Source organism: Thamnophis elegans, chromosome 14 (genome assembly GCF_009769535.1).
Source record: "Thamnophis elegans isolate rThaEle1 chromosome 14, rThaEle1.pri, whole genome shotgun sequence".
Taxonomy (NCBI): Eukaryota; Metazoa; Chordata; class Lepidosauria; order Squamata; family Colubridae; genus Thamnophis; species Thamnophis elegans.
In genome coordinates, this window is record NC_045554.1 from 17,743,282 (window position 1) to 17,755,623 (window position 12,342).

Consider the following 12,342-nt stretch of genomic DNA (forward strand, 5'->3'; position numbering starts at 1 on the left):
CGGTGATGGCTAACCTTTTTCAGATCGCATGTAAAAAGCGGGGGGAGAACAGGAGGGTGGTGTGCAGGTGTGCCCACACCCATAATGATATGCGCACGACCCCCACGATTTTGGCATGCAATGGACCCATTTTTTGCCCTCCCCAGGCTCCAGAGACTTTCTAGGAATCTGGGGAGGGTGAAAACAGCCTCCCTGCCCCCCCCCCCCAAGGCTTCAGGAGGCTTCCCTGAAGGCTCCAGATGGAAAAAAACGGCCGTATGGGCAACCCGGAAGTTGGGGAACGTTGACTTCTGGTTTGTCCGTAGGGCCATTTTTCGCCCTGCAGAGGCTTCGGGAGGCTTCCCTGAAGGCTCCGGAACGTGAAAAACGGTCCAATGCGCAAACCGGAAGTCCGTTCCCCAACTTCTGGTTTGCACGTTGGGTGGTTTTTCACCCTCCGGAGGCCAAAAAAGAAGGCCGAAGTTAGTTGGCTAGTGCACAAATGCGCACTGGAGTTGACAGGGCAATGCCTCGCATGCCCTAACAAATGGCTCCATGTGCCACCTGTGGCACGCGTGCCATAGGTTCGCCATCACGGTTCTAGGAGAAGGGAAACTCTGATTACAAACCTCCATCGCCTTGTGGCTACATCCACTACTGGAAAAGGCTTCAGGAATCAACCTTGAGGCAAAATCCAGAGCCGGAGTCCCGGAAGCAGTTCGTGACTGTGTACAACCATGTTCTGGTAACTCCTGAGATACAACTGGAACCAATCGCATGGGCTCTGCTGTTCCATTGGACTATTTTAGCGACGTGGAGAGTGGGGATCTGCTGATGGGGTAACAGCCTATCTTCCATATTAATCTACCCAGGCCTTGTGCTCTGGAGAGGACACTCCAGCTTTACCTCTTTCCAGAGCACGATACCATCGTCTTTTAAGACTGAAGAATGCCAATGCTCCAATGTCTTTGGCTCCTTTACTGAAAACTGAGTGGCAAATGATGAGTCTGTCTTTTCTTCCAGGGTTGCAACAGAATCCGAACACAAAAGCCACTACGGCTAATGTACTGCAGACACGGAAAACTCAAACACACATGATCCATCAAGACTTTCAAATTCAGTAGTGTGAATAGGCTGAAAACTGACAAAACGGTTCCCCATCGCCCTGAGGCTGCAATGAAAATTGCAGGGTAATCCTCAAAAAAAGAGATTATGCAGGTAAGTCCTTGACTTAGTGACAGTTCAAAGTTACAACGGCATTGAAAAAAAGTGACTTATGACTGTTTTTCATACCTACGACCACTGCAGCATCCCCATGGTCATGTGATCAAAATTTGGATGCTTGGTGACTGACTCTCTTTATGACGGTTGCAGTGTCCCAGGGTCACGTGACCCCCTTTTGCGACCTTCTGATAAGCAAAGTCAACAAGGAAGCCAGATTCACTTAACAACTGTGTCAGTAACTTCAGCACTGCAATTATTCACTGAGCAACTGTGGCACGAAAGGTCGTAAACGGAGGCAAAAATCTCATAACAAAAAAAATATGTTTCAGCTGAATTGTGGTTGTAAGTCAGGACTACCTGTACACATTTTAAAAAGAAAGAAAAAGCATTGCTCTCCTCAAAACTGGGAAAGAAACCTGTATCATCCTTGTTATCATTCATAATCAACATCACTTCCATTTTACATTGCCATCATCTATCTGATGGTGAAAGCCTCTCTCCGTCAATATTCTGGGCCTAGGACCGGATTAGCAATGAATTTGCCAGTCCCTCCTGGGCTTAATGGAACTCATAGGGGAAGAACAACGCATTAATCTCAAATGAAAGCAGGGAGTGAGAGGGTGGGGCGACTATGACAATCCGTCACGGACAACTCACCATGGCTAACTTGCCACAGTCAATGAACCATGGCCAACTTGCTGCAGGACAACTTGCCATGCACAACTTGCTGCAGGACACCTCACTGCTGGACAAGAGTTACACTAATACCAAAGAAATGGTGGAATAAAATCATTAAAGGAAGAATGCAAAAAGGGAACAGAATGAAATGTGAGTGGCAAAAATTAAAGTAATTTATATTTATTTTAAATAATTAAATAGAATTGTTAAATTGTCCCACAGCATGTGGGATAACTGCGCATGTGCGGGACCTGAATGGCTGCCTGGCTTCTCGCTTGATAGAAGCCGGCAAGGAGAAGAAGATCTTAGAGGAGCCTCTGGTGTCGAATTACAATTCTAACAAAAGGTCCTGAAAGGGCTGAAACTTGCGGATCGTGTGAGGATCGGCATTTGAATAACAGCCGCCTCCGGTCGCTTTCCTAGCCGTGGATCTGTGGAGGCCTAGAATTGGAACTGTTTGTGCGGCGTGGAGGAGAGATGGCGCCGCCGCGTTGCTGAACGCTTCGCCCTTACCAATCTCTGACACCTGCCTTTTTGATTTCATCTGAGCGGCTGCCTTTCCATCTGAAGCCTGCCTTTTTGATTCCGTTTGGACGGTGAGCAGTGAGCTGGGGGGTGGCCGGGAGACTTGTTCGTTGGCACCATCTGGAACAGAGTTTTCGGGATCGGCGGATTTGGCGGCTGGCTGCGTTTGCCGCCACCGTGGTCGTCCTGGACGCCCCCCCCCCCTGTTGCCCTGCTCGCCTCTTATTGTCTCTCCTCTCGCCCCTACGGGTTCCTGCGGCCCTGGACGAAAATCTACCAGAGTTGCCCGCTCAATTGCCTGGTCGCGCTGCTCGGGGCGGAGAAGAAGATGGCGGCGCCATGCTGCTGAGTGCAGCATTAACATCGTCGTTAACATCGTCCACTTCTGAGTCCGAGAGAGGCCTGGACGCCCCCCCCCCCCACCTTTTTCCATCATACTGGCCTTTTTACCATCGTAGCCTTCTTCTGATATCACTCCTTTGCCCCCCCTCCCCATCTCCCTACCCAGCACTGACTCTCCTCCGCCTTGGCTGGTGACCATCTACTCTGGCCGTAATATCTGTCCTCCCCTTGACCGTCTGCTGCCTGCCATAGCCCCAGATAGTTAGATAGACTTAGGTTAGATATAGGTATAGGTTTAAGTTTAGATATAGATAGATATAGATAGTTAATAGTTTAGGTATAGTTTAGGCATAGGTACTGGGGGCAGTGCCATCTGTGGGCGCATTTGGCCTTTGGGCAGGGCTGATAGGGACCAGAGTTGGGGTCGGGGCTAGGGTTGGTGGTAGAGTTGGTGTGGGGGTTAGGGCTAGGCTCGGGTTAGGATTGGTGTAGGGTTAGATAGGGTGAGGTTAGGTTGGGTTGGTGTTAGATTAGGTCTTAGGTTTAGAATTAGGATTAGAACTAGGATTAGAATTAGGATTATAATTAGGATTAGATTAGGATTAAGGCCAGGGTTGGAGTAGGGCTAGGAGTGATAGATGATGGCAGCCGTAGGGGCCAAGACTTGGCTTTGTGGAAATTGGCGCCCTTTAACCCGTCTTCCGGAGCGGCTTGGGCCAGTCTCAGACGTTGGCCCCCCAGACTCTGTCCCCCCAGACTTTGGACCCTGCTTAACCTTAGGAGAGGGAGAAGAACTGCTCTCTGGCACGTGGTCCACTAATCTTTTCCTGGATGTGGAGGGCTTAAGACTGGAAAGCTACTGTTTATCAATACCGGACTTTTATTCCTTACCTTCTCCGTTTACAGCCACTTTGAACACCATTGACTCTGGACCTGTGGCCTTGGAAGTTTTTCTGGGGCACAGAGGAGGGGAGAAGAGCAGAGCAGCTCGCCCTCCATCTGCACGTTACTGTCTTACATCGCACTAGCGCAGTGCTCTGTGAATTTTTTTAGGAATGTAGTGTGAATGGTATGCTTGGTTGATGTTTGTACCCACTTTTTTAACCTCATACTGTTGTATCTTTTGTGTTTAACTAATACTCGTGGGGAATGCATGGGTGAGTGGCTGCGTGTGTATGAGAGGATTGAGAGTAGAGCCTGGTGCCTTCTCCACTGAGTGCTGTTGCAGAAGTGGTAGGGGGCCCAGGCCTACCTCCCGTCCCAGAATGAGTGATAAAAATCGGCTGCTGGATGGTGTGGAGGCTGTGGGAGGGGTTATAGGGCCACGGGGGTGGGCCGGAGCATTACGGTCACTATGGCGAGGGGCAGGTACGACGGAAACTTCAGGGCTAGCCATTACCGGGGAAGGAGGGTTCGCTACATCACAGTGATCCCTCCTTCCAGCCCCGTTAGTTCCACTCCAGGGCCAGGTGGCGAGAACTGTCAGGGCCCTGGTCTCAGGCTGTTGTTGCTAAATGCCAGGTCTGTGGTTCACAAAGCTCCCCTTGTCCGGGACCTAATTTTAGATGAGGGAGCAGTCCCCCTCACTGAAATGTGCCCAGAGGGTTTTCAGGTGCTTCATCAGCCGCGACCCTACAGAAGGGGTGGGGGAGTGGCTGTCATGGTCCAAAGGTCTTTAGTTCCTCGTAGGATCCCTGCTCCGGAGCTTGTCGGGTGTGAGTCTCTGCTGATGAAGTTGGACCTTGGTGGTCAAGTGGGTTTGTTGCTAATGTACCTACCTCCCAACAGCGTTGCAACGGCCCTCCCCTCGCTCCTCGAGTCAGTAGCCAAGTTGGTAGAGTTCCCCAGGCTTATGGTTCTGGGGAATTTCAACCTGCCTACACTTGGCGAACGTTCTGACGGGGCGCAGGAGTTCATGGCTTCCATGACAGCCATGGACTTGGCCCAAGTAATTCAGGGTTCGACTCATTCAGTTGGGCACACGCTTGACCTCGTATTTCTTTTGGAGCAGTGGAGATGTGATCTAGAGTTGAAGGGCATTACAACCTTGCCCTTGCCATGGTCTGATCACTTCCTACTGAGGCTTGACTTTCGGAAACCAATCCCCCACTGTAGGGAGGGGGAACCGATTAGGTGGTTCCGCCCCAGGCGCCTGATGGACCCTATGGGATTTCAGACGGCGCTTGGAGAAATACCTGACACTATCGTCCACAATCCGGTGGAGTCCTTGGTTGCTGCTTGGAATATAGCGGCGGCGGGGGCTCTAAACCGGATTGCACCTTTGCGACCTCTCCGAGGCAGCGGATCCAGGAGGGCTCCCTGGTTTACCGAGGAACTCCGGGAAATGAAGCGCCAAAAGAGATGCCTAGAGCGCCGCTGGAGGGCCAGTAAATCTGAGTCAGACCGAGCACTGATGAGAGCCTTTATCAGAGCCTAGCTCGTGGCAATACGGGCGGCGAAATGTTCGCATTTTGTCGCCCTTATTGCATCCGCTGAATCGCGCCCAGCCACCATGTTTAGAATAACCCGCTCCCTCTTGAAAGGGAGGGATGCGGATGACCCTTTACAAGGAAGAGCTGAGAAATTTGCTCAGTATTTAACGGATAAAGTCGCTCGGATTCGGACAAAACTGGACTCCAATTGCACAATACCAGCCGAGGTACCGGGGGAAGGTCTTGAGCATACTTTATGGATTGAGTTTCAATGTGCTTCTCCTCAGGAAGTGGACAAGGCCATGGGAGCGGTGAGTGCCTCCACCTGTATACTGGACCCATGTCCCTCCTGGCTGGTCTCGACCAGCAGGGAGGTGACACGCGGCTGGATCCAGACGATTGTTAACACCTCTCTTCGGGAGGGAACCTTCCCGCCCCTCCTAAAGGATGCGGTGGTGAGACCCCTCCTGAAAAAACTGTCTCTGGACCCAGCCATTTTGAGCAACTATCGCCCAGTCTCCAACCTTCCCTTTGTTGGGAAGGTTGTTGAGAAAGTGGTGGCCTCTCAACTCCGACGGTCCTTGGATGAAGCCGATTATCTAGACTCCTTTCAGTCGGGCTTCAGGCCTGGCTACAGCACGGAAACTGCTTTGGTCGCACTGATCGATGATCTCTGGCGGGCCAGGGATAGGGGTCACCCCTCTATCCTTGTGCTCCTTGACCTCTCAGCAGCCTTCGATACCATTGACCATGGTATCCTTCTGCGACGGTTGCGAGAGGTGTGAGTGGGAGGCACCGTCCTTCGATGGTTCTCCTCCTACCTCTCGGACAGGTCGCAGTCGGTGTTGGTCGGAGGCCAGAGATCGACCCCCTAGGCCCCTCAACTACGGGGTGCCTCAGGGTTCGGTCCTGTCCCCCCTCCTATTTAACATCTACATGAAGCCGCTGGGTGAGATCATACGCCGGCACGGGGTTAAGTACCACCAATACGCAGACGATACGCAGTTGTATCTGTCTGCCCCGTGCCAACTCAGCGAAGCAGTAGAAGTGATGTGCCAGTGCCTGGAGGCTGTTAGGGTCTGGATGGGAGCAAACAAGTTGGCACTCAATCCAGACAAGACCGAGTGGCTTCTGATGTTCCCTCCCAAAGATTGGCCAACTATTCCATCTCTCAGGCTGGGGCGTGAAATTATACGCCCCTCAGAGAGGGTTCACAATTTGGGAGTCCTCCTGGATCCCCAGCTGACTTTAGAACATCATTTGTCGGCTGTGACCAGCGGGACCTTTGCCCAGGTTTGCCTGGTGCACCAATTGCGACCCTACCTGGATCGGGAGGCCCTTCAGACAGTCCCTCACGCCCTTGTGACCTCAAGACTGGATTATTGTAATGCGCTCTACATGGGGCTGCCCTTGAAGAGTGTTCGAAGACTTCAGTTAGTCCAGAACGCAGCCGCGCGAGCGATTGTGGGTGCACCCAGGTACACCCACGTCACACCTATCCTCCGCGAGCTGCACTGGCTACCCATTGAATCCGCTTCAAGGTGCTGGTTGCTACCTATAAAGCCCTACATGGCATTGGACCTGGGTACCTGAGAGACCGCCTCCTGCCGATTACCTCCCATAGACCGATCAGATCTCACAGGTTAGGTCTCCTCTGGATTCCATCCTCCAGCCAATGTCGGCTGGCGACTTCCCGGGGGAGAGCCTTCTCTGTTGCAGCTCCAGCCCTCTGGAATGATCTCCCTGTCAAGATCCGGACCCTTACGACCCTCCCGGCTTTCCGCAAAGCCACCAAGTCCTGGCTGCTCCAGCAGGCCGGGGGGCCTGTGAAACATCCAGCCCCGCGGAAATTGTGAATGTTGCAGTTTTGTTTTTAAAGTGTTGTCTTGGTCTAGTCTTCCCCCTTCCCTTGTCTATTGTGAGCCGCCCGGAGTCCTTCGGGAGTGGGCGGCATACAAGACAAATAAATACAATACAAATATACAATACAGCAGGTTGGCCATGGTGAGTTGCTGCAGAAAGTTGACTATGAGTTGGCCATGGTGAGTTGGCCATGATGAGTTGGCTGCAGCAAGTTGGCCATGGTGAGTTGGCCATGGTGAGTTGGCCATGGTGAGTTGGCCATGATGTGTTGGCTGCAGCGAATTGGCTGTGGTGAGTTGGCCCTGGTGAGTTGGCTGCAGCGAGTTGGCCCTGGCAAGTTGTCCCATTCCCAGGGTTACAGCCTTGAACCCTTGTGGAAAACTGGACCTTGCAAATCCTCCAAACGTGCTCTCCAAATGTTCCTTCCAGCTGAAGCCATTCTTTTTTTTTTTTTACAATCCTTGAAAAGTTTAAATGCTGTTTCGCTTTTCATCTTTCTCCCACAAGAATCAAACAGATTTTCTACCACCCACAGCTCCTGTTTCATCCTCCAGCCCATCAGCAGGATAAAAGAAGATTTTGACAACCCCAATTTTCTTGATGGATCTGTCGTTCACCAGCTTGCCAACCTTCCTTCGCCCTCTTACCCGTTTCATCCCCTTGACTCAGATTCTTGTTAACAATATTAATTAAAAGATATTCATCCCCTTTTTGAAAACAAAACACACGCACAAAAAATCCCAATGATGGTTGCCAAGTTTCATTAAAGCCATGAAAATCCCTGCAACGTAAAGACTGATGTAAAAGAATATCCAAGCCAACAAACACAAGATAAACTTCAGAAAATTGGGAACTCGAGGCAGAAAGATGCTTTCAAACTCTGGGCTAGGAGTAAAGTCTGGAGCACACCATTTGTTAGACAACCAATAAATCAGTCCAGAGTAGTTACTTAAAGTACCAGGCTCAAACTGTCGTATTTTGATCATATTATGGGAAAATAACATCCTACCTGTCAACGACTTCTTCAGCTTCAACCTCAATAATAGACGGGCAAACAATCGATACAAACTCAAGGTAAACCGCTCCAAACAAGATTGCAGAAAATACGACTTCAGCAACAGAGTGGTCAACGCCTGGAATGCTCTACCCGATTCCATTGTTGCATCCTCAAACCCCCACAGCTTCAACCTCAAACTGTCTACCTTGGACCTCACCCCACTCCTAAGAGGTCCGTAAAGGGGGCGTGCATAAGCGCACCAACGTGCCTACTGTTACCATTTATCTGTATTTACTTCCTTTATTCATGTTTATGTTCATACCTTTACTTGTTATCTTCTACATGTTTGACAAACAAATAAATATATAAGATCCGATTCCTATGTGAAGCCCATAATACTGGAAAAGGTAGAAGGAAAGAGAGGAGAATGACCAGCAGAAAAGAGAGTGGACAGTAGCACCATCAGAACGCCTAAAGGACTGGGTTGCAGGGACAGGGTATGTGTGTGTGTGTATCATCCTGGTGAAGGACTACCTATGTAGTCACTAAAAGTCAACATTGACTTGGTGATACATAATCAATCAAGATTAAGTAATCACAACACCTGTGATAGGTAAGAACTTCCTTTTTCTCCCTAGCAACATCAAATTCAATAGGCCTCCCTTCTCTCAAATAACTTGAGATCTGAGGTCCAGTAAGAATCTTTGACCCAGATTTGAAGTTCCCATGTTAATTCAACTGAACAACTCCAAAGTGGTGATCCTCCTCCAGGTTATCACAAACGCCACTCATTGCTACCAAGTTGTCAAGCTAAATGGATTTTAATTAACACCAACAGCTAATGGATGGGAGAAGACCAGGGGTGGGATTCAAATTTTTTTAGTACTGGTTATGTGGGTGTGGCATGGTGGGCGTGGCATGGCTTGGTGGGCGTGGCTTGGTGAGTGTGGCAGGGGAAGGATACTGTAAACTCCCCATTCCCTCCCAATCAGCTGGGACTCAGGAGGCTTCTGCTAGTGACTTGAGTGCTTTGCCTTGAACCGATGAAACAAGACACAATTATTATGGGGCAAGCACCAGCTTCAGTATTATAGGACCTATAAGGCAGTGGTCTCCAACCTTGGCAACTTTAAGACTTGTGGACTTCAACTCCCAGAGTTCCTCAGCCAGCAAAGCTGGCTGAGGAACTCTGGGAGTTAAAGTCCACAGGTCTTAAAGTTGCCAAGATTGGAGACCACTGTTATAAGGGATTTGTCCCGACCATTGGGAGACCACACTTAAACTCCTTTCCAGACCATGAAGGGCCAAACAATGTAAATCAAAAGAAAGCAACGATTAGGAAGAGAAGACACAACTTGAGTGTGACTGAACTCTGAATGGGCAGAGCTGAGGAGGGGGAAAAACCAATTTAAATGTAATTAATTACCTACTGTCAAAAAGATTACTCACAGTATATTTAATGATTTCCTTATTTTGTGCGGAAAGCTGAAATTCAGGAACCTCTGGGGGAGAGGGGATTTGAAGCCTCAGTTTTGCACCCCGTTGTAAATCTTGAAACTCCCCCCCCACACACACTTAATCTTAGTTGTCCTGAGTGCATAACTGAAGATTATTGGCTTCCAATTCACAGCTGCAGATTCTCTTCCAAAATGAATAAATAAATGCAGGGAGTCCTTAAACTCACAATTGAGCCCAACGTTTCTGTTGTTAAGGGAGACATTTGTTAAGGGAGTTATGCCCCGATTTACAACCTTTCTTGCTGCAATTGTTAAATGAATCACTGCTGTTGTTAAGACAGTTAGTGGTTAAGTTGTGAGGGGTCTGTAGATATTCTCTCAGTCCTCCTTCTGGTTTGTGCAGTACAAATAGGCCTCAAGCTATGACCAGTCCCGCTCTCTCAGCCCAACCCACCTCACAGGTTGTTCGCTGCCCTGAAGAGAGTTATAAAAATAATAAAGACGGAACATAGGTAGTCCCCGACTTGCGAACACAACTGAGCCCAACATTTCTGTTGTTAAGCGAGACATTGGTTAAGTGAGTTTTGCCCCATTTTACCGTCTTTCTGTGCTGACCCGGGGTGTGGCACAAAGGCAACACAGCCAGAGAACCGGTATGAGCCCCTTTATTAACATCACCTCTGCCCCCAACGTCCCTTTCAACTCGCCTGGACAAAAACTCTTTCACCAACCTGCAACAACTTTTGGCTGAAAATACTCCAATCCAAACGTTGTAAGCAGAAAACTTCCAACTACAAATCCAACAAGGCAAGATAAGGTCATTGATAAGCAAGATAAGGAGTTCCAGAAGTGAAGTAGCATGGCAGTAAATCAAACCAGTTGGAGGATGCCAGGAACTCAGATAAACAGTTAACACCAGATGAACTCAGCCCCTCCCATTTGCCTCTCCTTTAAACTCCATCCCCAGGTGTGCCTTGTGAAGGGAATCAGGGCCCTTTCCTTCCTCGTAAGCAACGCAACCCATATTGCTCTCTTCTGCGTTCTTCCCTGCGCTCCCTAGGATGAGGAGGGGGTGGGTCTTGGTCTTCATCTGAACCCCCTCTCCTTTGTTCCACCCCTCCCCTGGTCCGCCCAGACTGACTTTGCCCTTCCCCAGTTTCCTCCACAGCCAATGGAGCTACTCTCTCACCCTCTGTCAGCTGTTTGTTTTCCCCTTCGGATTCCGACTCAGACGGGGCATGACACTTTCTTGCCACAGTTGTTAAGTGACTCACTGCAGTTGTTAAGTTAGTAAGGCAATTGTTAAGTGAATCTGGCTTCCCCACTGGCTTTGTTTGTCGGAGAATTCTGTTCTTTCTCCCACCTTGTGTGGTTCCCAGACACTAAAAAGCTTCTCAGCATCTCAAACATCTGAACCAGTGATGGGTTGCAGGCGGTATGCCCCAGTACGGGCATACTAAAGTCTGCCCGGAGCACCTGATACTGTTCTGGTACAGTGTGCCGGACGGCCCACTCACCCGCCCGAGCTCCTTACCAGTCTTTTAAGTCTTCGGTGCTTCCATGCATGCACACAATGCATACAGCGCCTGCGCGATGCTCTGCCGAGCAGCTGGAGCATCACGAAGGCTTGCGGAGGCTCTAAGATGCGTGTGCTGCACGCATCCATGTGGATGCCGCCAAGGATCCGGAACCTGCCACTGAGCTCAACTGTCGGGTGCTCATTGTTGTCTCTTCCACTATGGCTCCTTGTGTTGTTCTCTTAGTCCGACTTTGGTCCAGCTTTCTAGAGCGCAACCGCTCAGCTTGCTAATTCGGACAGAACAATCCCAGAGCCCATTTTTTTGAAATCACCTTTGACTCCCTAGTAGTGTGGGGCAGAGGTGGCATGCAGAGAGAGCTCTCTAGGGGGGCACGCGCCATCGCCAGCTGCTCTTCTGGTTTCTGTCGTGCACATGCACATCGGTCAGTTGGTCTTTGCGGGCACTGCAGCACCGGAAAATGGTCTGAAAACGGCCCCAAAAATGGTAAAAAAACCAGGCCATTTTTGGGCCATTTGGAAGCTGTTTTCAGGTTGTTTTCAAGCCATTTTTCAGGCATATTCAGGGCCATTTTTGGTCCAAAAAACACCACAGAATACAGCCCAAAAATGGCCTGAAAATGGGCCCAAAAGCGCCCCAAAACAGATTGTTTAGGGACCATTTTGTGGCTGTTTTCAGGTCATTTTTTAGCTGTTTTGGGGGGGCTGTTTTTCAGCCGTATTCAGGGCCATTTTGGGGTCCCAAAACACCCCAGAATGCAGCCCAAAAATGGCCTGAAAGCGGCCCGGAAAATGCCCACAAAACAGGCATGTGCATACGCCGTTCAGCTGGTCTTTGGGTTTCTGGTGCGCAAACACACACACTTTGCAGTTTGGGCGCTCAGTGCTGAAAAGGTTCGCCATCACGGTTCTCGACAGTATTAAAAATACATAACATATGATGCAGAATAATTCAATTTCATCCCAGTTTCACTTCGGGCATCCTTTGCACATGGGGAGATCTTTCTGACATCATAAATAATACCAGTAGCTCTTTATCACTGATCCTTAAATGTTTCAGAGAAGTAACCTGAGTAGATCTACCAGGGTTATCCAGATGTTTAAGCAGCAATGTTGGTCCATAGCTACCAATTCCATCCTGTGGGACAGAACCTAACCTATCTTGCTTCACACATTATACTAAGCCATGATTTTCGGAGCAAGATACAGGTAGCCCTCAACTTATGACTACAACTGACTCCAAAATGTTTGCTGTTAAGTGAAACATTTGCTATGGGAGTTTTGTCCCATTTTATGACCTTAAAGGGA

The 12,342-nt window shown here is 49.5% G+C and overlaps 1 protein-coding gene across 2 annotated transcripts in view; it reads right to left on the reverse strand.

Moving 5' to 3' along the window:
- The window catches only part of LMF1 (lipase maturation factor 1), a 206,513-nt gene that overhangs the window by 105,562 nt on the left and 88,609 nt on the right, over positions 1-12,342 (reverse strand). The gene's annotated exons all lie outside the window — the stretch shown is intronic.